We start from the raw sequence: 27,792 nt of genomic DNA, 5'->3' as shown, positions 1-27,792 counted from the left end.
GGAAACATTTCCAGATTCCCTCATCCCCAGAAGCTAGTGCCTTCCCACAAAAACTCCCCTACTGTGCATATATTTTATATTTATGTCAATTTTTTGCTCCCCAATAAAAAGGGGGACGTATGTACCTGTTGTTTCCCTATTAGGAGAAGAATTTAAGTCTCCCTCCTTGAGTGCAGGATTGTTTTTTGTCCTTGTGTCCACAGGTGCCTTCCATTTGTGATTAATTGATGTGGTGAGATAGAAGTGGTGGCCGTTGAGGGGATATTGTGCTAACTTCCTCTTCTGGTCCTGTGTGTTGGGGGGTGTTGGAGAAGGTAACTTAGAGAAGGTATCAAGATATGTGCGAGTTTCAGGAAAAAAACAAACAAACAAACTTAAAACTTTGCTCCAGTAAGTACGAGAAGATGGAAAGAATGTTAAGAGGAAGCAACCTAAGAGAATTTAACAGTAGAATTGAGTTAATTATTGTGGGACCTTGGCCTGAGAAACCATCCTGGGCCACCTTCCCTGCTGATCCTGCACTAACCACCCCAGTGGGGTACAGTGGAAACAAATGAGGATTTGTAACAATTTGGATTTGAATCCCACCACTTGTGTGACTATGTATATGCATTTGTATATGTGTATCTTTTACTTTTCTGGATCCGGTCTCATCTGTCAAAATAAATATGGTCTTTACACCAATACACTGATGATCTATAATTTAAAAGTTCAGAGAACTGTCCTGGGGTCTTTTCCATGATCCCATAACACAGCCATTGTGGTCAGAAGCAGAGCTTGAACCCAGATCCTTCTAAGTCTGGTGTTCTGTCCACTTTAGCAAGAGGGAGATGAGAGCTGGTGGAGAATTAATAGTTGTACAACGGTCACTCAAGTTCATTCTTCAGAACAGGTGGGTTTGGAGCAGCTGCTGGGATTGTAGTGGGGTTCATAGCTGTTTGCCACAGCAGCTCTCGCTAAGCCTTCCGGATTATGAACAGGTGCCTTGCTGTACGCTGATAGATAAGCCTTTATGTAGCGACCAGAATAATTTACTTTTAAGGCTTAGCGGGGAGGGAAAGGTCTCTGTATGGAATAAATCCCAAGTTCTTTATGTGAAATGTTCTCTAACTTTCAGGGACTAGTGGAAATTCACTTTGAATTTGTGTGATTTTTGTTTCTACTTTATTTTTTTAGACGCCTTACTCCCTTGTTACTTTAAATTCTAGTTTCCAACAAAATTGTGGCCCAGACACCTAGAGAAGGGGAAAGGAAAGGGGAAGACAATTCCTCTTAGGGCTCTGGAAGCTGCCTCTGTTATCCATTAGTTAGGTCTGCTTGGCACTGGGGAGTTTCAGACCTTTCAGAACTCCTGTGACTAGTAGCTTCATTCTGAGATGTGTGTGTGTGTGTGTGTGTGTGTGTGTGTGTGTGTGTGTGTGTGTGTGTGTGTGTGTGTGTGTGTCTGCTTCAGACTTATCTGAACAAATTAACATTTGCAAATTAAAGATCAAAGGCAAATAGAGGCATAGAATTGGCGCAGCTGATCCTACTAGGATTGCAATAAAGTGCATCAGGTCTATTTTTTCAGTCATTTATTTTCAGCGTGAGGAGCCCACTTCAAAATGAGAAATTGAAATTAATTTACTTTTCCAAATTAGTAATGCAAAAGGAGAAAAGATGAAGCTGATATTTAATTTCTCCCCAGGAAGTATTTCACCCACCCACCCTTTTTCTTCTCTCCCTTCCCTCCCCCCAACAGCCAGGACCCAACCAACCTAAAACAGTCCTTCTATCCCTATTCCCCATTCTTTCCCCCTCGCCCCACCCCCTTAGTGTCTGGGCCAGGCTCCAAATGGTTAATCTGAATGCTTGTGAGGTCATGTGTGACTTCACCACCATTTAGACATTTGAACCAGGTCTCTTCTGGAGAAGTTGTTCAAAAAAGGAGGTTGGAAAGTAGGGTGGGGGGTGGGGATGGGCGTAGGGGTGGGTCCTCCTTCCACTTCTTTCAAATTCTTATCCCTAGGCCCCTGAGGGGTACAGTGGCATTCTGGGAAAATGTCAAAAGGGAGTCAGCGGGCAGTATCTATTCTTGCAGCAGCCACAGCCGCAGCAGCCACAGCTATAGAAATCGCCCGGAGAAAGAGCCCTAACCGAAGATAAAGTTGGCCGAGCAAACGCTATGGGAGAATGCTTCTCCCATCTGTGGCAGAGTTGGGGACCCACTGTCTGGTGACGGAGGTAACTGCACTTGGGTGTATCAGTGAATTCTGTGGGTGGTTGCCTTTTATTATCTTTTTGTCCCCCTCTGAGTTGCAAAAACAACTGAGAAAAGTCCTGGGGAGGAACTTAAGAAACCCAAGATTTCATCTTAGAGGCTAGAGGAAAGAGAATAAAGGATGACTGTGTTTTAGGAAACTTTGCTCTAGGGTGAAGGGGGTTTGAGGGTTTATTTTTGTTTTGAGTTGGTGGAGAAAAGGACTGGTGAAAGGAAGGATTCTTTTGGGCTTAGCTGAGCAGTTTTAGCTTCTAAAAAAGTTTGCATCTTTTGGGGAAGCTGGTAATTGCGAATCCACCCTGTCACTCTATGGGCTGCATCGATCCGGGCTGCGTCAGGCAGTCCCTGGGTTTCTGGACGCCGCTCAGTTCCTGGCTGCTCTAACTTTGCATGACTGGCTACGGGAAGTACAGGCAGGCAGATCGCTCATAGCAGTCTAATCTTTTTGAAGCTACTTTAAAAGACTTAAGAGCAGTACTTCAAAGAGCAGTCAGTAATGTAAAAAAAGGAGGAAAGTATGAGGGGGCTTGATGTCCAGCAAAGGGGGCATTGGGAGTTTCCTTTGATCTTTGGGACAGCCTCTCAATGAGTTTCAGGTTCAAAAGGTGCGACAGTTGTATGGGAGGTCTAAGACTTGGAGGGTGGTTGAATGGAAGAAGGTGGATTCTTTGGTGATCTGTTCTTGAAGCAGCTTAAAGTCAGAGGTCTCATTACGGTTCAGACTCTGAAAGTTACTGTGAACTCAAGTGCTTTGCTTCCCAGAGGAAGAAGAAAGATGGTTTTTCTTTTAATTGGACTTCAGTATTACCTCTCAGGAGCAGTTATGAATTGTGCGTAAGGGTCCACTTTTCTGGTTATTAACAGAATGTTATACTATCTTACCAATAAATATGACTATATATTGGGTACATTGGAAGATGTACGTAAAACATCAGATTTTTAAAAGTTAGGAAACAAAGCTTTGCACACACTTTTGACAGCTTTGTGAGATGTGTAAGAGTTAAAGATCGGGAGAGAATTTAATGAAATACAAGTAGTTGCACCTTAATGTCCATTAGGGCTCTTTTTTCTGTAAAGTTGATATAATTTTAGAACTTAAAAAAAAACCTTTTTAGTTTTGTTATCAAGAATAAGCACTTAAGAGTAAACTTTTGCCTTGATTAAACATGATGGATAAATAAAATGTTTGCATTTCTAAAGTATATTTGAATTTCACACCGGGGAAGAAGGTTATCCTTTCCAGATGGGTATTTATAATAATAATGATAACTGGCATTTATAGAGTACTTTAAGGTTTGCAAAGTGCTTTATATGAATTATCTAGCGTAATAATCAAGGCTAACATCTTTTCTGAATCACCAGATATCTGAAACACACCTTCAGAATTTCCTTATTGTTCTTTGGGTCTTTGACCAGTAGCCAGCATTAGTCTAATTTTAGAACTTGTGGTCAGTTAGCTCAGCTTGCTAGAGGAGAATGACAGACAGTAGGATCAGTGTCCTTGTGAGTAAAAAGTTAGCTTTTGTCCATTTTCTTGATATACCCCAGAGAATGTGAGCAGAATATTGAAAATCTTTTAATCTTACTGCTTTAAGAGCACTCAAAGTTTGTACCCTAACTGATAAGGTTGTGTCAGGATTGACAAAGCACGATACTCAGAGGGATGTAGAATTGTACACAAGGAACCCTAGCACAACTTGATACCTGAAGAGGATTCCCTTCAAAACTATAGGGAACAGAACTTCTCCCCAAGCCTACATTGCTTCCTAAATTCCCTGTTTCTTTCAAGGGTTCTTTCCTCCTCCAGCTGGACGGTCATCTTCAGTTTTTCACTAAAAATTGCCCCACATCAGGTCAAGTCGAAAAGTCTTATCAGTTCTGTCCTCCAGACATTCTTCCATCCCGGTTCTCTTTATCCTCACATCAGATGCTCTCATTCAGGCCCTCATCTCCTTTTGCCTGGGCTATTGCAATATCCTTCTAATTGTTTTCCCTGCATCCTCTGTCTCCCATTTGTACTCCCTTCTCCAGACAGCTGCCAAATGGAACTTCTTAATGCACAGTTCTGACAGTACCACTCCCTGGCTCAAGAAGTTTCAGTGGCTCCCTAAAGCTTCGGGGATAAAACAAAAAAGCCATTGTATGACATTTAAAACTTTTCACAGCCTAGCCTCCTGTCTACATTTCCAGACTGATTATATATTTTCCTTCCTCATACACTCTCTTCTTCACCCAAACTGGCTCACCTGTTCCTCCCTTCATGAAACATTGCACCTCCCATCTCTCTGAATGCACAGCTGTCCTGCATATAACCAATGCAGTATTTGTTCTCTGTATTTGAAAACCTTAGCTCGGCCCAAATGCTGCCTGTATCTTATTAGAAGCCTTGGATGATTCTCCTAGTTGTTGTTCCCCAGTTGTAATTTCCCTAGAAATCGCATTAGTTTTGTGTGTATGCATATATGTGTGTGTGCACGTGCACATGTGCATCATTTTTATTTCTGATACTTACTTTTCTGTGTACATTTTGTCCTCTTTCCCCTTGTTTCCCATGGAACGTAAGCTCTTTGAAGATCTAGGCTGTTTGTTTTTGTCCTTGTACCCTTAAACACCTCACCTGGAGGGTACTGGTGCTGGAATCCTCCAGAAGTAATCCTTCAGTCTGTGATTTAAAGGCTGAGTGATGTTCTAACTCTCCAGGCAGCTTTCTTTTGTATTGCTCTAACTGTTGGAAATTCCTTCTTCTAGTGAACCAGAAGCCTTCTTCCTTGTAGCTTCTGCCCCTTGGTCCTGTTTCTGCCCTTTGGAGTTACAAAGAAATACCTAGTCTGTATGACCAGCCTTCAAGAAACTGCTAATATTCTCTGTCCCTGTGTCCTCTCCATGCCCAGAGCCTTGCCTTTTCCAGTTCCTATTTCCTTCAAACTATTCTCAAAGCTCAAGATTTTAGGTCTCCTCACCCTTCTGGGTGCTTGTCTCCAGCTTGCCAGTGTCCGCCCTAAAATGTGTTGCCCAGACCTGGAAAGAACCATCCATATGTTGTTTTCAGTCAAGTATAAAACATGTCTATATCTCATGTCTCTTCATGACTAAAGATAGCACATGCTGTCTGTGAGATAATCCATGTGTGCAGATATGACTGAAAGATGAAACTTGTTATTTAATCCCCAGCTGTGGCTGCTCATCGAAGGGCCTTGTCACAGTTGGTGGCTCTGCAGACTGAGGGTAATAATGGCAGAAGCTCCTTGCTATTATGGAGTCTTTAAAGTTTGTGAGGCACTTCCCTCCAATAACCTGTGAGGTAGTGGATGTAAGTAGTATTAACTTACATATAGGGAATCTGAGGGAGAGAGAAAAGAGGAAAAGAGGAAGGGAGGAGGAGGGGGGAAAGAGGTAGAAGAGAGGGAGAGAGGAGGTAGAGAGAGGAGAGAGTGAGAGTAAGGAAGGGAAAGTGATGGAGGGAGGAAAGGGAAGGAGAGAGAGAGAAGGAGGTAGAAAGAGGAGAGAGAGGAAGGGAAAGTGATAGAGGGAGGGAGAGAGACAGAGAGAGAGAGAGAGAGAAAAAGGTAGAAAGAGGAGAGAGTGAGAGAGAGGAAGGGAAAGTGCTGGAGGGAGGGGAAGGAGAGAGAGAGAGACAGAGAGACAGAGAGAGAGAGAGAGAGAAGGAGTTAGAGGGAGGAGAGTGAGAATGAGAAAGGGAAAGTGATGGAGGGAGGAAAAGGAGGGAGGGAGAGAGAGACGGGAGAGAGAGAAGGAGGCAGACAGAAGAGAGTGAGAGAGAGGAAGGGAAACTGATGGAGGGAGGGGAGAGAGGGAGAGAGAGAGACAGACAGACAGAGGGGAGAGAGACAGAGAGAGAGGAGAGAGAGAGAGGAGAGAGAGGAGAGAGAGAGAGTGAGGAAGGAACAGTGATGGAGAGAGGAAAGGGAGGGAGGGAGAGACAGATGGGAGAGAAAGACAGAGAGAGAGAAGAAGGCAGAAAGGGGAGAGTAAGAGAGAGGAAGGGAAAGAGAGGGAGGGAGGGAGAGAGGGAAGGAAGAAAGAGAGAGAGAGAGAGAGAGAGAGAGAGAGAGAGAGAGAGAGAGGAGTTCACTGTTAATAGATTGCACAACTGTTTCCATGAAGACCAAGAAAAAAACATAAAATGTAGAATTGGTCTCCTCATGCTTGTTTAATCCTAACATCTTTGCTAGAGTATTCCTAAAAAGTGTTCCCCAAAAGTCAGATTACTGCATACTTAACAAGCCTTTATTAAGTGCCATATGCTTTCACTGGGGAAATAATGACAGAAATGAAAGTCAGACCTTGCTCAAGTAGCTTACATTCTATCACGGAGAAAACATGTACATAAATAAGTCTAAAATATTTGCAAAATAAAAGGGGAGGATTGGGGGAGAAGTAGGTGGGGGGTGGTCAAGGAAGACTTTATGTAGAAGATGTTGCTTCAGTAATTTTGAAGGAACCTAGAGATTCTGGGAGACAGCGCTGACCTAGGAGCTCATTCCCAGCATGGGGAGATCCAAAGGCATGGAGACAGGAGATGGAGAATGTGTGAGAAATGACAAGAAAGTCAGGTTAGCTGGACTATGGAGTGCAGAAAGGGGGAGTAATATATAAGATGGAAAGGTTCATAGTATTCTTATTAATAAGGAAAAAGTAAAATAAAATTTATTTATTTTTACAAAAAAACCTTGCAACTTTTTACATCTTAAAAAATTAAGAAACACAAAATACCTGCCTTTTCTTGCAATTACTTGTTTGGTCACTCTTTGAATTAAAAAGCTTTTGAAACATTATTCATCATAAAGCCACATAACACATTGTCCATTAAGCTGGCATTCCATGAACAGCCATGCATTTTTAATGACATTTAAATCAGGTGAGTTCCCAAGCCACTGAAGGATGCTTATGTGCATCTCTTGGATAAATTTCTTAACATTTCATGATGTGTGTCATGGTGCAAGTCTGTTTTGAACTATTCTGTCTCCATTTAGAAATTTTTGCAATTCTGGAATAATTTTGCTTCCTAATATATTTATTAGATTTCATATTTTCTTAAAGGGGAAAAGATTTTCAGGTTCACTTAAAGTAAAAAACTAAAACCAACCCCCCCCCCTTCCCCCCTCCTGCCCTACACGCACAGAGGTTTTTTGTTTTGTTTTTGCCTGAATGTTTTACCATTTGGTGAAGATGCCTAGATCTCAGGCTTACCAAGATATCTTCTGAGAATGATTTTGGTATAACATGGAATAAAAAAGTAATTTTCATCAGCAATGACTTTTTCCCAATTTTTAGTGCTCCAGTCTTAGTATTGTCTTGCCTAGAACAACTTTTAGGCTCCAATTCCTCCATCCCCCAATTTTTAGTACTCCAGTCTTGGTACTGTATTGCCTATGACAAATGGTTTTCTTCAGTACGTTAGTTAATGGCAGTTCTTTTTTCTGGCCTTTTCTCACTGTTCTTCCATCTTCAGGAAACTTAGACCACACTATAATGGGCTACTTGACAGTCCTGCAAGTTGCTGAATCCCCTTGCAGGTCTTTTCTCATTTTCTAGGGGTTAATTGAGCTGTTTAAGGCAATAGTTTGTCACTTGTGGATGTCGCTTTTTGTTCTGTAGCACAACCGTAGAAGGCTTTGTGATTTTGTGGTGACTTACGCACTTCTGCATTTTCATTGTTTGCATGAATGAACTTTGAAATGCTTGACTTCCCCTTGCTAATAATAACAGGCACTGTGATATCTCCAGCAGTCATTGAACTGTGTTCCTTAAGGGGAACAATTTTTGCATTTTTCTTGGGAGTACCCATTACTAAAAACCACAGATGTAAAAAAAAAAAAAACCCAACACAACAAAATAGAGTAGTGTAATATATATGCATAGTGCAAAATCCAGCACTCAGTTGACCGAACTAAAAGTGGAGAAACTCTTTTAATCCAATTTTGTGGTGCCAAGGTCATATACTCTAAATTAACCTAAGGTCAGTAGAAACAAATGAGCATAATTGTTAACCATCCCAAAATGAAACCCTATCAAGTATCATTGCTTGTCTTATGTAATTTGCACCTACTGTTGGTTGGGGCCACATTGTCTAGGGTTTATATTATACAAGAGGAGCTTATATTTGACTCTAAGGGGTAATAGGATAATAGAGAACCATTGAAGTTCATTGAGTAGGAGATTGACATGGTCAGAGGGCTTTAATAAATGCTTCCTGATTGATGGATTAATTTTGCTGGAGTTGCAGTCATTGTTCAGTTCTCTTGAAGTGATGGATGGTTCAGGCAATTTGAGCTTGATTTCTTCATCAATATTCAGTTGAATATGCATAGAGTTGGACAAACCATAGAAGGCTTTTTGATTTTTGTCTGATAGCTTGTATTTCTTGGGCTTTAGAGAATTGGATTAGATTGGCGTGGAAGGGAAGTAGCATTATTCTCCTCTGTCTAGTGATCTGGCATTTGTGGAATATTTCTTGCTGCCTTTGGGAAGTCCATCCAGCTCTGGTTGTGCCCAAGGTATGTTTAGAGAAAGAGGTACCTATATGAGCTCTGGTCTGGCTTTTGTCTTCTGCCTCCTGGGTGTTCTCAAACTTGTTAGTCCCTGGTTTCTGTTGATTCAGCTGATCTTTTGTTAACCTCTTGCTTTCATCTCTTTGTTTTATTATTTCTGTCTTGTTGGCCTCATTCTTTTTTGAGTGACTACTTGCTGCAGTAGGAATAAAGTGGGAGCCTAAGAGGCTCAAGAAAAATATCTTTGATTAGGTATTTGGTGAAGTAAAGTCAGCAAGAACCCAAGCTACTTTGAGGAGACAGGGCACATGGAGTGTTTTGAGATTTGCTTGTATAAGGACAGGGTTGAAGATAAGGTCTTCAGCCTTCTTTTTCTAGGTCACTGGTTTGAATAAGGCTCTGGTGCACGGAGACTTATATCACATTTGAAGTCTTGTGGAACGTCCTGTACAATTCAGTTTTTCATAAGTACATGGCCACCAATACCATTCCTACATTCTTTGCCAGACTGTCAGGGAAAAGACTGTGCTTTTAGCCATCAATTTCCAGTATCTTTTTGCAAGTGGCTGATACAGTGCTGTGTTAGGTGAACCTCACTCAGTAAAAAAGACAGGACTGTCTCATTTCCCTGTCTGTGAGCAACAGGGAATGAATGTTTGATGAGGACGTATGTATGTTTATCAAAAATGACTTCTCTAAAATGTAAGATTAGTTTTTAACAATAATCCTTCCCCACTTTTCTCATTCTGTGATCAACAGGGAATGAATGTTTGATGAGGACATATATATGTTTATGAAAAATTACTTCTCTAAAGTAAGAAGATTAGTTTTTAACCATAATCCTGAGGATCCTTACATTGAGATTTTCTGCTGGAAATAGAATCAGAGTGCCAGTTGGTACTTCTCCTAGCTGTCTTTTGGAAGCTAGCCGAAAGTCACAAATCTCTTAGCATACATTCAGCTAGAGGGGTGATGTGACCTCTGTCCTTATGTAAGAGTTACTGGTTGGCTCAGTGGATAGAATGATAGACCTGGAGTCAAGAAGACCTGAGTTCAAATATGGCCCCAGATAGTTATTAGCTGTGTGACCCTGGACAAGTTACTTAACCACTGCTTCAGTTTTCCTCATCGTAAAATGGGGATAATAATAGCACTTCCCTTCCAGTACTTTGTACCCCTCAAAGTGCTATATAAATAAATATTAGCTATTACTATTATTACTGTAAGAAAAGAGAGAGAAAGGAAGATTTTTATTGAACTACTTTTCCAGTTACCAGCAAAAAAGGATGGGAGGGTTTGAGAAAGAAGGGAAAGGGAGTCAGGTGCCTGTTTGCATCTTTCTTATGGCCTTTCTCTTATTTCTGGTATAGTCAAATTACATGTGATTACCTTTCCTTTTGCTAGAATCTGTATAGGCAGATCCTCATGTTCTCAGAGAGTTGAAGGCAAAGTCTTACCTTCTGCATTGGAGCTCTCTGCCAAATCTGATAACTCTTGGTAGTGGTGGTGGGAAGCTGTCCCATTTTAAAATATAGGTCATTTCTTATCCAAAGAAGTTAAACTATGTCAACTAACAAAAGAAAGGTGTCTTGTCAATTCAGTCACAAGAATCAGCACTGCTGTTTGAGACATTATTCTTCTTACTGAAGGTGAAGGCTTGGCGGTGTGTGTGTGTGTGTGTGTGTGTGTGTGTGTGTGTGTGTGTGTGTGTGTGTGTGTGTGTGTGTGTGTGTGTGTGTGTGTGTGTGTGTGTAGACTGAGCCAATAAGGTATCAGTAATAGCTTGGGTAAGTGATTGAACCTACCTAAATCTCACTTTTCTCATCTGTAAAATGAAGGGGTTAGGTTACGTGATCTTTAAGTACCCTTCCAAGACCTCAATTGATGATCCAAAGCAGCACAGGAATTGATTAGTCCTTGGATTTTTGGTCTTTGATTCCCTCCAGGGCAAGAACAGTCTATATTGCCAAGCTGCTTTGGAGAGTTTATGCTTTTCTAAGCTTGGTCTATTTTGATTAAGGACCATATTTAAATTGATCATGTATAAATATCATTCCTATTGGAAAATCAAGGAAAAAGTCCATTTTGAGCATACTTGAAATGCCAGGAATTTGTGTTTTAAGAAGTGACAGTGGTTTTAGAGAAAATGAAGATGTGTATGAATTGATACAGAGTGAAGCGAGCAGAACCAGAACAATTTATATAGTACCAATAGCATCGTAAAGACAAGCAACTTTGAAAGATCTGAGAACTCCAGACAATGCAGTGACCAGTCACAGTTCCTAAGGACCAATAATGAGACGCGCTACCTACCTCCTGACCGGTGTGGGAATTTCTTTTGCTTTACTATGTATATTTTCTATTCAATTTTTTCCTCTTTTAATTGGAAGGAGGAGGAAGATAAAATTGGATTTTGTTAATAGGAAAAAAATTAAAAATAAAAGAATACTAACAAGATTTAGGCACTCTAGGAAATCCGAGGAAGCTAATGTAGTCCTTCAGCACATGGCTATTAAAAGAAAAAAATTAACTGTATCTTATCATGGTCTTTCTGTTCCCAGTTACTGATTTTGGTCTTTTGCCCGCTGATTAACCTGCAGGGTGAGGGCAGAGGAGGTTGACAGCCCTCCTGGAGCCTTAGCGGAGTGCTGAACTTTTGTCAGTGTGAAGTTGACCTTGGACTACAGCCTTCTCCTGATCACAACAGGTCGCCCTCAGAATTCCAGCGGCCGCAGCCCCACATGAAAGGCATTCATAATGTGCATTATAGCTCTCTAGAGGATTGGTAGAAATTTCTTTTTTTTTCTTGATTCTTTGCCAGACAAGTGGTCTGTCTATATTACAGACAGGCCCTTAGTGACATGTTAGAAGTAGAAACTCTTAACTGGGAGTTGTTTGTCCTTTGTTGGTTCACTCCCAGTATCAGTTTTTAGTTACCATTTATTTACTTTCCATGGATTTCTAACAAGTGGATCAATACTCCCATGTTCTCAAGGGTCTAGGCTCAGATCTACCACAATATGCTTGTTCCCCTGGGTTGGCAGGTGTAGAAGGTGATGAATATTAGCCAGGGAATGAGCTGGAGTGTGCGGTCCAGCACATGACATCCTCTTTTTGTTTTATAACTTTTGATGTTTGTGAACACTAAATATAGATTCTAACTGGAAATCTTTGAGCGCTCTCTGTGGTTTGAATAAGGTAGTCTCCTGGAAGTTATATATGAAAATATTAGTAGTAGCAATGATAGTAATGATAATTTATATAGCACGTTGACCTTCACAACCACCCTGTAAAGTGTTTTCCCCATTTTACCGATGACGAATTGAGGTACCTAGAGAGACTGAGTGACTTGTTCAGGGTCATACAGCTATAAAGTGTCTAAGGTCAGATTCTAACTCACGTCTGTCTGACTTGTAAATCCTAAGCTCTATCTGTTCTGTCTCCTAGCAGGTAATTCAAATAATAAATAATCTCTGAATAGTAATGTGAATGATAAAACTTATTCAAAGCCAAAAGAGGAATGATTCTTGTGTGTCTGATGTGAATAAGATCTGCGAATTTTTAACTATTTTGTTGCTGTCCTCTACATGGTTCCCCATTTAATGAAGAAAGAACAGGAAGAATATTATTATTATTAATTTACCAAGTGTTTTAAGGTTTTAAAGTTGCTTTTATGTAAATTGTCTCTTGATTTTCATTAGATTATAATTTACAGAGCTTCTGCCAATTTGCATTGATAGAGGAGATCCAGTCCTAGTAGCAAAGAAGTCAGGAGTTTAGTGTAAACAAATAAACAGATAAGAAACCAGCCCCAAACTTTGAGAGGTGAGCTCTATGGGTATTATCTTCATTTTGCAGATGAGGACCCTAAGGTTAAGTGACTGGTAGAGGGTCGCACAGCTAGTGAGTGTCAGGTGGCATTCTCACCTAGATCTTCCTGACTCTAAATCTAGAACTTTATCCGTGGCAGTGGTCATTTCAGTTAGTAGGCATGGTAATTTAGAAGTCTTTACTTAGCACAGAATATAAACCAAGCAAACTAGTCTTTTGAAAGTTAGACTCCCCCCTCCCTCCCTCCTCCTTTTTTTATGGGACCAAAAAATATACCTTTTACTCATGTAAAATATTTTGCTAGGAAATTATGATTGATTGAACTAAAATATGTTATTTCCAGGAACATCCCAGCATGTGAGAAAGTAGCCAGCAATTACATAGGAGCCACAACCTTATTACAGTGTTTAAAACATAAACAGAACTACACACGGCTTTCAACTGCCTGCCAGGCTCTCTGGTGCTGACTCAGGAAGGGAGAGTTGCCATTGGCTGAGTCAGCAGCACTTCTTCCTCCTGCACCCTAGATCTTCTTGGGAGGTCTCATAGCCGTAGGGTTCTCTGGCCTTTATCTGTTCAGGGCAGAAATCCACATCTGGTGAAGCAAGGCTTTAGGCCAAACCTGGGGATGTTTTCCTCAACTTGTTTCACCCTACTGAAATGGGCTAATTTAGGACTGGGTTAGAAAAAAGCCAAAACAAAGCCACATACCTTGTGTTGCACTTAGTTCTACAAAAACACACTGGAAACACCAGTCTGATTTAAGATGGGTGCTTTACCCCTCTTGATACAAACTAACCAGACCTGGACCTTCAATTTATTTTTTTTAAAGAGTGTTGAAGATTTTTCAGAAATGCTTTTAGTTTGGAAATTTGTAGTTTGTGAGCTTAATTCTCTATAGTTCATCTTCCATGAATTATATGAACGTTCATTTTTTTCCTTTTGATTTTGAGCTTGTGATTTTATCTCCATAGGAGCTGTAGGTGAGGAATTTCTTCTGCTCATGAGTGAGCACCTGTGCTGCAACTTTAAGGCCTTTTAGGGAGTTGGGCTGGGCACTTGAAGGTTAAGCAACTTGCACAGGGCCACCTGACCAATGTGTGCTGGACATAGGGATTTAACCAAGGTCTTTAGCTTTCTGAGGCTAGCTTTTTTGTCTATTCTGTTTTACTGCCCTTTCATGAATACTTTTATCTCCTTCTATATGCTAACTTCTATCTCTTCACCTTCTGCCTTGATCCAGTGCTCCTGATTCATTTTCTTCTTCATCACCACACCTTTCTACGTCTTTTATCAGCCATTTTTTCTTCCTTGGCTTTGTGTAAACCACCCCCACATTTTCTTTCCCTGTGGTCACTCTTTGTCTCTTACTCTGCCACATTGTACTCTGGGTTTTATCTTATAAATCCTTCAAGTTCATAAGGAGTTGAACTTGGTGGTGTAATTGTTTGTCATATTCCATGCCTGAGACCAGCATGATTCTGGTCAAACCCTGTAGAATTAGATATAGACCATTCTGATGCAGGATGGGAAATGGCCCTAAGTCATCCCTGATCCATGAAGGATCATGGGGAAATTTATTATACAACAGGCTCCTTGGAGGTCTTGATATATTTGATAGTAGATCTGACCCCTGTGTCACTATTTATTGTCATTTAAAAATATTGTGACAGTCAGAAAACAGAATACTGACAGATTATATGGATGGACAGACAGATGCAACAGATCTACCAGTCAGTAGACTGACTCATTTACTGATCTCATATTGTGTACTAGGTAATAGGAATATAAAGACAAACAGGAAATACTTTGCACTTTCAACCTGGTTTCAGGATAGTCAATATGCACATGCTTACCTATACATATATATGTTCTAAATCAGATGATGGGATGGGGTGTTCTGGGTTTCCTTTTGTGCAGTACTGGAACTGTCTTCATCTTGGCCTCTTTCACTCTTCTATGAAAGCTTTTACACCTGTAAATAGAACAGTTTTAAAGAACGGATCAGTTGATTAGGAGACTTTTATTAATTGCCTGCTGTGTCTCGGATGCCATGTGGGTACTGGATATCCAAAATTCACAGAATGGAATGATCCCGCTACTCAAGAAGCATTGGTTTATTTTAAAAGTCCAAGCCATCTCTTCCTGGAAGCCTAGCTCAGTTGTGGATGTAGAGTAAGATAGCTTCTTTGGGACCTGAAATGACTGACCATTGCTTTTCTAACCTCTCATTAAGGTCCCTGCTCTCAAAATGAAAACAGAAATGTAAGCCACAATATCCAAAATGAAAGCAAGAAGCAGAAAGGACAGATGGGCTTCTTCTGCTGTTGGCCAGTTCTGTTATTTAGAAACATCTCATTTGGATTTTTCCAAGACTCTAAATCAGGGGTGGAGAACCTGTGGCCTCGAGGCCACATGTGGCCTTCTAGTTCTTGGGGGCAGCCCTTTGAATGAATACAAGTTTTATAGAACAAATCCTATCATTAAGGGGATTTGTCCTGTGAAGTTTGGATTCAGTCACAGGACCCCACTTGAGGATCTAGGTGGCCACATGTGGCTTCAAGGCCGCCGAGTCCCCACCCCTGCTCTAAATTTTGCCTTTTTCTTTCTGTCTGCTTTTTATACTTTTGACTCTGTAGTACTTCCAGCAGAGGCTAAGGAACAGAGCTGAATTTCAAACCAGTCTGTTTTTGTTAGAGGCTTGTTTATAGGTGACTTGGCAACTCTTTGAAGGCAGAAATTTTTCCTACTTTCCCATTTCAGTATCTTGTTTTCTGTTAAATATATGAGATTATGGCAGGATTACTGTGGAAATGCTATGGGGCAGATGCTTAGTCATTTTTTTTGTTTTAACTTAATTTCTTTCAATTAATCAAAATTCTGTTTTTTCTTCCTTCCAGCTAGGTGACACAGTGGGCTTGGAGTGTCAGGAAGACTTGAGTTCATATCCATCCTCAGACACTTATTAACTGTGTGACTCCGGGCAAGTCACTTAGCCTCTGTTTGCCTGTCTCATCAACTATAAAAAGGACATAATTATAACACTTTTTATAATACTTCTGGGGTTCTTGTAAACTGCTTAGCACAGTACCTGATGTACAGTAAGAGCTTAATAAATACTTGTTTCCTTTCTCTTCCTTCCTCCCCCATGGAAAACACCACAGAACAAGACCTATTGTAACAAATAAATATAGTCAAGCAAAACAAATGACTTCGTTGGCCATGTGTGTCCAAAATATACACGATTCAGTTGGCACCTTGAGTTCATTAGCTCTCAGTCAGGAGGTGGGTAGCATGTTTCGTCACAGCTCCTTTGGAATTGTGGTGGGTCTTTGTGTGACCAGAGTTCTTCAAAGTTTCTGAGTTGTCTTTACAGAGTTTGTTTTCATTATTTAAATCGTTTGTTCTCCTTGTTCTACTCCCTTTACATTGCATCAGATGAACCATTTCCTTATAGTCCGGTAATGTTCCATTACATTCATATAGATGATTTGTTTGGTCATTTCTCAGTTGATGGGCATCCCTTAACTCTTGAAGTTCTTTGTCATCACAAAAATGGCTGCTATAAATATTTTTGTACATAAGAATCCTCCTAGGTGGGCCGTTTGGGGGTTAGGAGATCCAAGATTGGATCTCCATGTCTTGCTCAGGCAGGAAGTGAAGGGGCGACTTAGGACTCTGATCCTACTCCGACTGGCCAGCGAGTTTTGAGCTGCTCCGTTTCTGACTGGGCAACCTGGTGGTCATTTGCACTTGGGGGCTTACCATATCATTGTGGAAATTAGTTTGGACATTGGATAGGCCTAGCCTCCTGTAGTTCAGAACTCCTAAGCTCAAGAGTGGTAACAGCCTCAGCCTGCTTGGTAGCTGGAATTACAGGCATGCTTGGCCACACCCAAATAGAGCAGCAAGGCACCAAAAAAAATTCATTTCATAGGAAAACAGAAAAGGAGAACCTCAAATAGTTATTCTAGTATATAATATATGCCACATTATAATAATATTAAATATCAATAATATATATTCTATGTAATATAAGAAATAGGATATCTTATATTAACATGTATAAATACAATAATCAGAATGGAAGAAGGTTGAGAGAAATGCCTCCTAATTGAAAGTGAGACATGGCTAAGTTAATAAGCAAATTTAAGAGATTAATAAAACTTCTCATGTTATACATAGGAAATTTGTTAGGGATCCACTTATCAGTGCTAATTATTTTTACTGTATTCTTTAAATTTGCCATTCTTCCTCAGCAAATTCTTAAATGGAGCTGTATCAAAAGTATAATTTCCCATCTACTGTCCTATGTTGTTCACTGGTGAATCTGTTCATGTGTCATTGGTTGTATAAATTGTGGGCGGCTGAGCTGGAGGCAAATAGAGGGAAAGAGAAAAACAGAAAGATGCAGAGATATAGACCTAAAGAGATCACTAAAACACTTCATCCAAGGGCAGTGTTGCATGGAAGATGGAGAATCAGCCAGCCATGGAGGTTTGGAAGCTCTCTACAAAGTCACAGAATCTGAGATTTGGAAGGGACCTCAAAAGCTGACCTATACACAAAAAGGAATCCTCACCATAACACCCCCAGTTTCTCAGTTCCTCAAACAACTCCCTAAGACTGCCTGATCTGTAGAGCAGATCATCATGGTGGAGGGAGATTCTTCAACTGTAACTTCTCTCACTGATGAAACCACAAGTCCAAACAAAACAAGATTAAAACTCAATCTGCCATTATCAGGAAAATCCCTATAGATATAAGGTATTAAATTTATAAAGACCTTTGCCAAAAATCTCTCATTCTTTGTGGACAAATCTGAAAGATGGGGGCTAGATGAGAGTACAGTTTAGGCAAATTTGGAATTGATTGACCAGTTGAAAAAAGTAGTTATTCATGGGTTGATGTGTCATGGGAGGAGACCTCTACTATAATGTTCCTGGAATGGAGACACATGCACATGCACAAGCACATGCACACACATACGCATGCATGCACTCTGTCTTTCTCATTAGATTGTAGACTTACTAAGGGTAGGAACTTTTGGTTTTTTTGCCTTTGATATGCTTAGTGCTTAGCGCAGTCCTGGCACATAAAAGATATTTAATAAGTGTTTATTGATTGATAGTTAACATTTTTATAGTGTCTTGGATGAAGTCATAGATGGTGTCATGTTTGACAGATTTGTGGAGATGACATGCAGCTTGGAAAGTCAGCTAAAAACATTGGGTGGCAGGGTCTAGATCCACAAAATGGTTAGCACAATGGATTGAGTGGAATAGTATAAAATTTGAGTAGGGAGAAATGTTCAAGTTCTACTTTTGGGTTACAAAAAACAACTTTGTCAATAGGGTAGAGGAGAGAGGACGCATATTACAGGAAAAAAATCTGGAGGGATAAATGAACCACAAGGCCAATATGGGTTGACAATACTGACTTGGTGATTCAGAAAGCTAATTCACTTTAATTCATTTGAAAAGTTTATTAAGCACCTGTTATGTGAAAGGTGCTGTACTAAACAGGGATACCAAGGCAAAAAAGAAAACAGATACTGTTCTCAAGGAATACAGTTTTTACTGAACATTATAACATACGAAAAACTAAGTCTATATAAGGTAATTTGGTGGGGAATATTAACAACTAGGAAGAAAATTTGGAGCTCTAATTGAATAAGGGGGGAGGGGGAAGAGAGTCACATTTGCCTTTAGGTTGTTGAAATTTAGAGGACTCTGATAGCACTTACCAACTACTGGGCTTATTAGCACCTGTCTGGCAAGAACTATTAGTTGAAATACCAGATGGTGAGTGAATTTCTTTTCTGATCCTATTGGGAGTGGTAGAGGTGGTAGAGGTGGGGGTGGCTTCACTCTGCCCTAAAGTTTAGATCCTTGGGGGCCATTCACCTATGGTTTCTGCCTGTCCCAATAAAGCTATGTCCTGGTTTCTCTCCTCAAAGGAGTCCTTGTATCTAGGGGTCCTTGGTTTTTTCCCTTTCCCCATCTAAACTTGTCCTATGTTTTTGCACTGTGGTGCTTGTCTTGGATATCAGAATTTCTGGCTTTCAGGAAAGACTTCATAGAGATGCTAGAGAATCTAAGATGAAGAGATGAGGAGGGAGGGTATCTCAGGGATGGGGGACAGCTTGTGCAAAAGAACTCGTGCAAGAAATAGAGTGAGTTTGGGTTCCAGTTTGGCTGGAATGTAGTGTGAGTAAAGTTAATGAATGTCAAATAAGAATGGAAAGGTAACCAGATGGTGAAGAACTTTAAATGTCGGGGTGAGGAATGAGCCACTGGAATTTTTTGAGCAGCAGAATAATATGGTCTAGGAAGATTGTTTTGGAAGCTGTGTTACTGTTTTGTCTTCTGTTCTCGAAGAGGACCTTGACATCAATAAGGAAAGTGATGCCATGACATATAAGTGAATTGGATTTAAGTAAGGGAGGTCTGTGCAAAGTCACCAGCCTCACTTTCTGCTCCGAAACCATCTAGGTCCTGCGACCAGATGTGGATCTGGACAGCTGGAGATAGCCTAAGATGTGGTGGAAGACTGTGGCCTTTTCAAGCTAAGGTCTTTACTAGGTCTCTGCTTGATTGAGGCCTTACATTCAGTGATTAAGGCTTAATGAAGAAATGAGGCAAAGAATGGCTTCTAAAAAAAAAATCTGGGAGGGAAAGACCCTCAGGGTTTTTGGTCAAAACAGAAACAATTGTATTTACATTCAATCTGAGCCAGTCAGGGCCCAAACAGTGACCAAGTAGGGATTGGTCTGGGACTGGTATGATATGGGGGTTTAGGCTGGTCTTTAAGAGAAAAAAACCAAAACAAACCAAAAAAAAAAGAAGTTTCAGAGCTTAAAATTTACATTTTCTTTGGGCAGAGCCCTGGCAGGTAAGGGCGTGAAACCTTATGTGAAGAGGGAAGGAAGGAAGGAAAGAAGGAGGGAGGAAGGAAGGAAGGAAGAAAAAAAAGGGGAAGAAAGAAATGTGGCCCAGCTGGAAGTTTGGTCCCTGGTGGGCAATTTCTTCTCTACTCACAATTGCTGTTTGTATGTGGGAGGTGATGCCATGACATGCAGGTGAATTGGATTTGTGTGAGGGAGGGCTGTGCAAAGTGAAAGAGATGGGAGGCAGGGAAACCATTTCAGAGGTTATTGTGATATTTTAGCGGAGAAAATGTGATTCTGAAATAGAGTAGTTGGGCTTCTCTGAGGAGAGAAGGGGATAGATTCTGCTATGGTGTTAGGATTGACCAGATTTGGAAACTGCTTCTGGGGATTGATGGAGAGGAAAAACAATAGTCAATAAACTTATTTATTATTTATTAAGCACCTATTTTAGGGCCAGAGGCTATGCTTAGCCCTGGGAATAAAGAAAAAGACAGTTCATGCCCTCAAAGATATGGGGGAGAACAGTCCACAAAAGGAAGTTGAAAAAGGGAGGAGCCACCTCAAGGTACCTTGGGGAAAGGCATGATGTTCCCGGAGTTGAAACCAAATAGAACAGCTGATGGTAAATGAAAGAGCCAGAGATGATTCTCTAGATTATTTATCTGAGTGAATGAAAGGATGATGGTGCCATTAGGAGAGAAAGGAAAGGAAGAGGGACTGGTTGGGGGTGGAGGGTAGGAGAGATAATGAATTCTGTTTCATACATTTTGAGACTAAGATGTTACTTTCCAAGTGGAGGTATCCAGGAGATATTTGGTAATATAGGAGTGGAGAGAAATGATGGTTGAATTTATAAATTTGGTTATCAGTGTAGAGATGTCAGTGAAACTTACAGTACTTATGAGACCACTAAGAGAGGGGACCCAGGACAGAACCTTGGGGAATACCTGTGGTTATGAGGTTAGTGATGATCCAGACCAAGAAGGTGTGCTCATGCAGGTAGGAGGGGAATGAGGTGGCAATAGTGTCATGGAAGTCAGGAAAGGGGTAAGTGTTCTGGAGAAGGGACAATCAGTAGTATCAAAAGTTGCAGATTGGCCAAAAAAGATGTCAGAGGAAAAGGCCATTTGAATCTACTGTTTAAGAGATCATTTGGTAAACTTGGAGAGAACAGTTTCAGTTGAGTGGTGAGATTAGAATTCAGAAGACAAAGGATTGAGAAGTGAATGAATTGGCTCTTTCTCAGCTGCTGTTAAGTTTGCTGAGGTTACATTAGCCTTTAAAAAAAAAATAAAGCATCACTTGACCATGCCATCTTTCAAGAGTGCTCATAGCCCCTCCTTCCCTCTGTCTTTCTTATCCTCTGGAATTCCAAAGTTCAAAATCATGGAGGGTGAAGAGCTGTCAGTTGTGTTGTCCTTTGTGACTGAAGAGGACCGTGACATCAGGAAGATGACGAAGTAAGTTGCAGTTACCTTTGATTTGAGTGAGGGAGAGCTGAGCAGTCACCAGCCTCACTTTCTCTTCCAGAGCCATCTGGATCCAGTGGCCAGATATTGATCAGGACAACTGGAGATGGTTCAGGATGCAGTGGGAGACCCTGGCCCTTTTAAGATAAGGTCTTTTCAGGTTTTCACTTTGAGTGAGGCAACACCTATTCAGTGAATAGGTTGGAGTAGGACTATTTCCTTGTTTGGATTACTGAAGTAATGGCTGAGATCAGCATGTTTGAGTGGATATCAACCTAAACATTGAAGTCTCCAAGTATGAGTGCTGAAGTTGGGGTCAAGAGGAAGACTCAGTGAGTCAGTTAATGAACTTCTTGAAAAAGGAGATAGAGTGACCTTGGGTTCACTAGACAAATTCACCAAGGAGCTTGATAGCTCTCTGTGTATATAGGAAGTTTTTGATCAATAGACAGCAAGGAATAGGCACACTATTTTTTTGCCTAATATGTCTGGTGGTAGACAGCATAGGAGGAAATGTACTGACATCTGGAGAAAGATACGTTCCATCAGTGAAAAAAACTGTAAAAAGTGAGGAAAAGGTCTAATATGAAGGGAAGTTTTAAAAGAATGAAACAGGAGTCCCCCCAAAAATAATAGAACAGTATTATGTTCAGTGGATGGGATAAGGGGCTTTTGGATAGGAATAAGAATGGGAAGTAGATTTTTGTCGATGGCCTTTGAATCACAGTGATTAGGGAAGGAGGGGATATGAAGAGTTTGTCTTAGGATGGTGAGTACCATTTAAATGAAACTCCTATCCTCAAGGGCAAATTTAAAATCAGTTGGATGACTAAAGTCACAGAGATTAACACTCAGGCTCTTGGTTGCAGACTGACTGAGTCCATTTGTGAATGGTAGGTAGGTAGTGTATTTTCTGAATCAAGCATTATTCAGATATGAAAGACATGCAGATATAGTTTTAATGCTGGTGTTTGTATTTCTTGGGCTCTTAGAAAATTAGTTCCTAAGCTGAACTCAAATGGGGTCCAATTTATAGATCATCAGGATCAACAGAAACAATTTCCCCACCTCCCGTCTTTGGTTTGCAACATATTATATTGTCCTGAACAGTGTTTGGTGTGTCATCATCCTCATCTTCAGGGATAATTCCAGCTGTGCTCATACATGTTGTACTAAGTTTGTTGCAAGCATTGCGATGCATGTATGCTATTATTAATGGCCTCTGGCTTTTCTGATCAGTGTTTTGGAAATTGTGATTGACTCACAGAAGGTAGAGTCATTTTGTTTCTGCCTGGAGGAAGAGAGATTAGATCATACTTCTAGGTCAGTAAATATTTGGTTATCAGAAACTCAGGACACTTGACCGTACCCACATTCAGTACCAGTTACTCAAGATGTCAAAGGATAATGCCCATTCCTTGGAACAGCCTTGTCTCCTGATCAGACCCAGTGTGTGAGACTCTAGTCCTGGACAAAGCCCTGGCAACAAGAACATTTAGCCAGTGAGAAGTCACTCTTCTGGCAGTGAGAAGTCTGGTGTTTTTGATGTCTGTAGTTATAGAGGACTGAGGCTATCAATGCTTTTTTCCCCCCAGAGAGAGTAGGGAGGGACTGCACATGTGGTGGTAATTTTGGGGAGAGAGGAGGCTTCCAAATCCAGCCCCTCAGTGCTCAGTGGTAAGGAAAGGCAGCAGAATTGTTGAGCAAATGCAACCTCCATATAGTTCTGGAGCACAGCAGCCTCAAAATCCTATTCCTGGGCAGAGTTGGGTTTAGGGTACCTTTCTTGGTGCCCTAAATACGTTCTACCTATCTAGGGTACCTATCCTGGGGTCAGTAGTGATGGAGAAGGGTGCTGGGGCAGGAGTATTCCTGATAACTGGGTTAATGAAGGCCCCTGCCTGATGAGAAATGGAAGACTGAAGCCTTGTTCTTAGACAGAGCAGAGTAGATCAAGCTTCCAAGTAGGGCAGTAGATTCTGGGGCAAGGAAGTCTTTGGCACTGGGCCCTGAGTGGTGTGGGGATACAGGCTGCATCTTCATTGAGCTAGAAATAGAGAAGCCAGAAGGAACTAGGTGCTGGGGCTGAAGACTTGTTAGAGAACCAACTTATTGAGGGTAGGAACTGATTGATTTTTCTTTTTTGTATTTCCAGCACTTAGCACATAGTAGACACTTAAAGAAATGTTTGGTGATTGATCCAGTGGATGCTAAGTGAGTGCCTGCAGCTTTGTTATAGACATTCAAGGCAGAGCAGATATGACTTCCCAGACAGTTTACTCCCAGGGATGGCGGTCTCCAAATCTTGTCTCTGAGCATGGATAGGTCTGATCAGGTGGCCCCCACCTTCATCCAGCGTTCTCTGTGTTATTGCTGATTTTAGGGGAAATGCTATGCTAAGGTTCATCAAAGTTGATTTTGCAGGGAGGGAGAACTTCCTAATAAAGCTATCCCAAAATGGGATGAATTGCATCAGGGGGTCCCCTCCTCCCTATTTGAAGGTTTTTGAAAGCAGAGGGTCGATGACCTCTAATTGAAGCTGTTGTAGAGGGGATATGTCCTTCAAGGAACAACTTGTAGGCTGTTTTGGTAGGCATATAGAGTGAAGGGGGAGCATCTTGAAAGAAGTATAGATAGGTGGCAAAGTGAACAGAACTCTGACCCTGGAGTCAGGAGGATGGAGATTCAAATTCTGTTTTAGACACTCCTAGTTGTGTGACCCTGGGCACATCACTTAACCCTACTTGCCTCAGTTTTCTCATCTGTGAAATGAACTGGAGAAGGAAATGGCAAGCCACTCTAGTATCTTTGCCAACAAAATCTCAAATGGGGTCACAAAGAGCTGGACATGACTGAAATGACTAGACAACAAAGGAATATTAGAGCCCAATTGTGCTTAGATGTCTGTATTTTATCTGTAAGGCGTTTGGGAGCCACTGCACATTTTTGGGCCGAGGAATGATAGGAACAGATGTGTCAAAAAGATTACCTTGGAAGAACAGATATGCATCAAAAAGATTACCTTAGAAGTAGGGTGAATGGTGGAGGAACCAATTTTTGCACTTAGCTGGTGCTGCAGTGCCAGGGCATTGCTGGTTAAGGAGTTGCTGCCAGTTCAGACTCCTGTAGCCCTGGGTGTAGTAATTGGGAATCACGTTGTACCGTTATTACCATTCTAGCAGGAACAGATACCGTGGGGATACTGCTCCTCTGATAACATTGTAGCTTCCAGAGTGTTCCCCTTCCCCCACACCTTTTGGGCGTGGTAACACTCCCTAGATTCCCCATTGCTCCTTTGATTTTCACCGTTATCACCGTATTACTTGCTGAAGACTCTGGGGAGAACTTTGCAGACTTTTCAAGACAATATCTGTGAAATGTTTTGTGCGTCTCTGAGGAATCCAATTGTGAATCACAATGACAAAACAAAAACAGAACCACATTTTCCTCCTTTTGAAGAAGCTTTGTAAGATACCAGGTATCTTATTTCTGCTGTTTTTGTTTTTTTCTCCCCCCCCATTATTTACATATTTAGAACAACTTTTTACTCTGCCAACACCACCTCCCCAGGAAAAGCCTTCAGAACTTCCCCGAATGAAGGGCTGTTTTGTGACTGGCTAGGACCTTCTCTGGGTCATCTCTGTAGGAGACTAGAAGGATCTGGTGTCATGGCGCTTTCCCACCCAATCATCAGCAATTGTTCATTGTGAACAGCTTTGTATGGAACAGTTGTTTCACATGCCCGAGCTTTGGACGCTGCCATTTTTCTGTGCAGACCTCTGGGTGGACTATATCTCTCTGGAATTGGATTAGGCTTTTTTCTCTTGTTTCAAAGCTTCTCAAGCAGTATGGAGTCTTGATAAAGAACAGTTTCCATAGTAAATTCTATTTGGGGGTCTAACTTTCCTAGGAACAAATTCTTCTTGGCCTTTTCTATTGCTGCAATCAATCCACTTGTCTTCCTCCCCTCCCCCCTTTTCCTTTTTTTGTGTTGGCAAGTAGATAAAATTTAAAGTAAATACAGCCGGTGCTGTTTTTGATTTGTGTCTTTTCCTTAAAAAGTGACTCAGTCCCAGCCCAGTTTGGATTCGGAGTGTAGGATAACATGCACTGTAGGATCTTTCTTGTATTTAGCTGAAGTGAATTCTTTAATTTAGATCCTTCTTTACCACAATAGCAACAGGTGTCCGGTCCCTTAATAGTCACTATCAACACTCTTGAGTATTGACAATAAACAGGTGCCTCTACTTTGGAAAATTGAGGTTTCTTTTTTTTTTTTTTAAAAGAGAAAAGTAGAAAAAATTTCATTTTACTCAAGAAGTATTTGAGAGCACTGCATTATCCTTAGGATTTTCAGGGATTTGCAATGGGAGCTTCTTAACTTCCTATATTAACTGTTTTATGGAGAATGAGATAGTTTGAGGACTTTTTCCAGAGATATCTGTCAATAGAACTTTGGTGTTGGCTTTTCTTTGGAAAGACTTGAACGAAATCTGTGCTGAAGAGGCAGCTGTGATATTTTGGACTTGGAATCAGAGGATGTGGATTGGAAATCCTGGCTCTGATACCGCTTGCGTACCTAAGAGCAAGTCAATTTTCCTTTTTCGGGTCTTAATTTTTCTCATTTGTAAAATAATAGAGCTGGGTACCCACAATCCCTCTGGTTTCTTCCCATGGCAAATCCTGCAGTGCAGGGTGGTGGAAAGAATGCTGTATTTGAAGTCAGAAGAAATGGGATAAAATCCCAGTTTGGCTTTTTGCTCCAACCTTGGACAAGATGTTTAATTTATATGGGCCTTGGTTTCCTCTTCTGTAAGATGTTGGACTAATGTACCTCTAAGGTACCGAACCCTCAATTTACATAATAATCTTGTTTGCATTACTGTGTTACTGTGTTTACAGAATTGTTGTGCTTTTATAAAACTTAAAATGTTATAGAAATGTGGATTATTATAACTAGAAGCTACAAAATTGCCAGCAAGTTCTGGTGACCTGTAGAAAACTAAAGAAGTCATCCCACATTTGATTTTTTCAAAGTTTCTAACTTCAAACTACTGCGTTGGACACCATTTAAACTTAGTTTCTGTCAGCGTGTTAATTGTTGGGTTACTATAGACAAAGTTTTGTGCTCTAGGCACATCCTTTCTACCCTCAGGCTACTTTTAGCATAGGCCAGAAAACACCCACACCCACACACGCACACACACATGCACACGCACGCACATACATACACACATGCACACACATGCACACACATGCACGCACGCACACGTACTCCAGATAACCTTTGGGTCATAAATTTAGAGTTAGCAGACAGCTTAGAGGTTCCTTACAGGTCACCTACATTTTTTTATAGATGAAGAAACTGAGGTCTTCTGTGATGTTATTTTTCCCAGTGTTGCATGGATTATGACCGAGCTGATATTTGAACCCTAGGCCCTCTGCTACCGAGTCCAGCTCCCTTTTCATTCCACCGTGATAGCACCATTCTTAGAACTCCCAAAATGTAATTTATCATGTAAGAAAGTATATGTTGGAGGCCAGGCTTGAGTTTCCCAGGTTGAGGACAGGGAAATGGTCATCCCAAGTTAAGGGAATGGTGAGCTGAGATAACACATAATCTTTAGAGTTTCTTTATTTGTAAAGCACTTTGCCATTTTCCGTGTGCTTCTTCATAGACTGCCCCTTGTTCCTCATGTTTCTAAGAGCTAAATCAGGGAAAGATCAAAAGTCCACATATTTCTTTTCTTTATTTTTCCTATTTCTCCATTTCTTTGCTGACTTGACACAGAGAATTGAATCCCACCCTATAGTACGCAGGTGAAAGAGGAGCATGAAAAGTTCTGACTGTAGATCCAGAGGAAGAAGAGGGTGGGGGGGCCCCATTTTTTTGCGTGTGGGTATTCTTGACCCCTCTGTGGGACTTGCCCAGTGAAGAAAAACAGGCTTCCATGAATATGCCTCCCCCCACCCCCACTTCAATCTGTTCTTCTCTGAGAACAGTCATGACAGAGAAGGAAGACTATGGAATGCTGATAACGGGGCACAAGACTGCAACTGGATCCTGCCTTATAAAGACAGCATTTATGGGACTCTGCCCAAGAGTATTCAGGATTGGATTTAGATGTTTTAGCATGGTGGACTGGGGAGCAGGAGTGCAGTGGGCCTCTCTGTCCTTATACTGCCCCAGACAGCCTTCAATCGATACCTCCTGAAATTATTTAATTCCAGAAGAATGTTTATACTCTTTGAGATTACAAACTCCTTCCTTTTTATTTTTTCTTTGAATTACCATCTCTTAGCACAGTGCCTGGCACACACATAGTAGATTTATAAAAAGTGCTAGTTGAATTCATTTGAATTGAATTTTATGGGCAAATGTTTGACTGAAGGAGTGAATGAGCTCCTTTCTAAGAATGAGTGTTAATAGAACCTTCAGAACTTAGTCACAAAATAAATAAGTGCAGACATTGTAATGTGTTGAGAAGCACACCATGGCCTTGGAGTGAGGAGAAGCCTTGGTTTGAATTTCCCCTCAACTAACTGGGACATTTATTAAGTACCTTCTCCTTGTGAGACATTGTGCCAGGTGTTGGGCATACCAAGACAAAAATGAGGCCTTAAGGGCCTTTGTTTCTCAAGAATTTGCTGCAAATATTTTTTATAACCTGGCCCTTTCCTACTTTCCCAGTCTCTGATGCCTTACTCCTCTCCCTTCGCTCTATAATCCAGCCAAGTCAGCCTACTCCAGTGCTGTGTCTCACTTCCCTTTGAATGGATGCCCCCAATCCTAGAATGTTGTTCCTTTACTCCACCTCTTAGTCTCCC

At 41.0% G+C, this 27,792-nt stretch overlaps 1 protein-coding gene across 5 annotated transcripts in view; it reads left to right on the top strand.

Annotated features, from left to right (window-relative positions):
• The window catches only part of PSD3 (pleckstrin and Sec7 domain containing 3), a 617,602-nt gene that overhangs the window by 267,019 nt on the left and 322,791 nt on the right, over positions 1 to 27,792 (top strand). The window contains exon 1 of one of the 5 annotated variants that reach the window (XM_072634982.1): positions 1,868 to 2,223. The exons of the other annotated variants lie outside the window; for them this stretch is intronic. The gene's annotated coding sequence lies outside the window, so the exon portion shown is untranslated. Of the gene's footprint in view, positions 1 to 1,867; positions 2,224 to 27,792 lie in introns of those variants that run through there. 5 annotated transcript variants of the gene reach the window in all.

The sequence above is a fragment of the Notamacropus eugenii genome, chromosome 1, assembly GCF_028372415.1.
Source record: "Notamacropus eugenii isolate mMacEug1 chromosome 1, mMacEug1.pri_v2, whole genome shotgun sequence".
NCBI classification, from domain to species: domain Eukaryota; kingdom Metazoa; phylum Chordata; class Mammalia; order Diprotodontia; family Macropodidae; genus Notamacropus; species Notamacropus eugenii.
The sequence above is the reverse complement of the archived record's forward strand: the minus strand, read 5'-3'. Positions and strand labels throughout refer to the sequence as shown.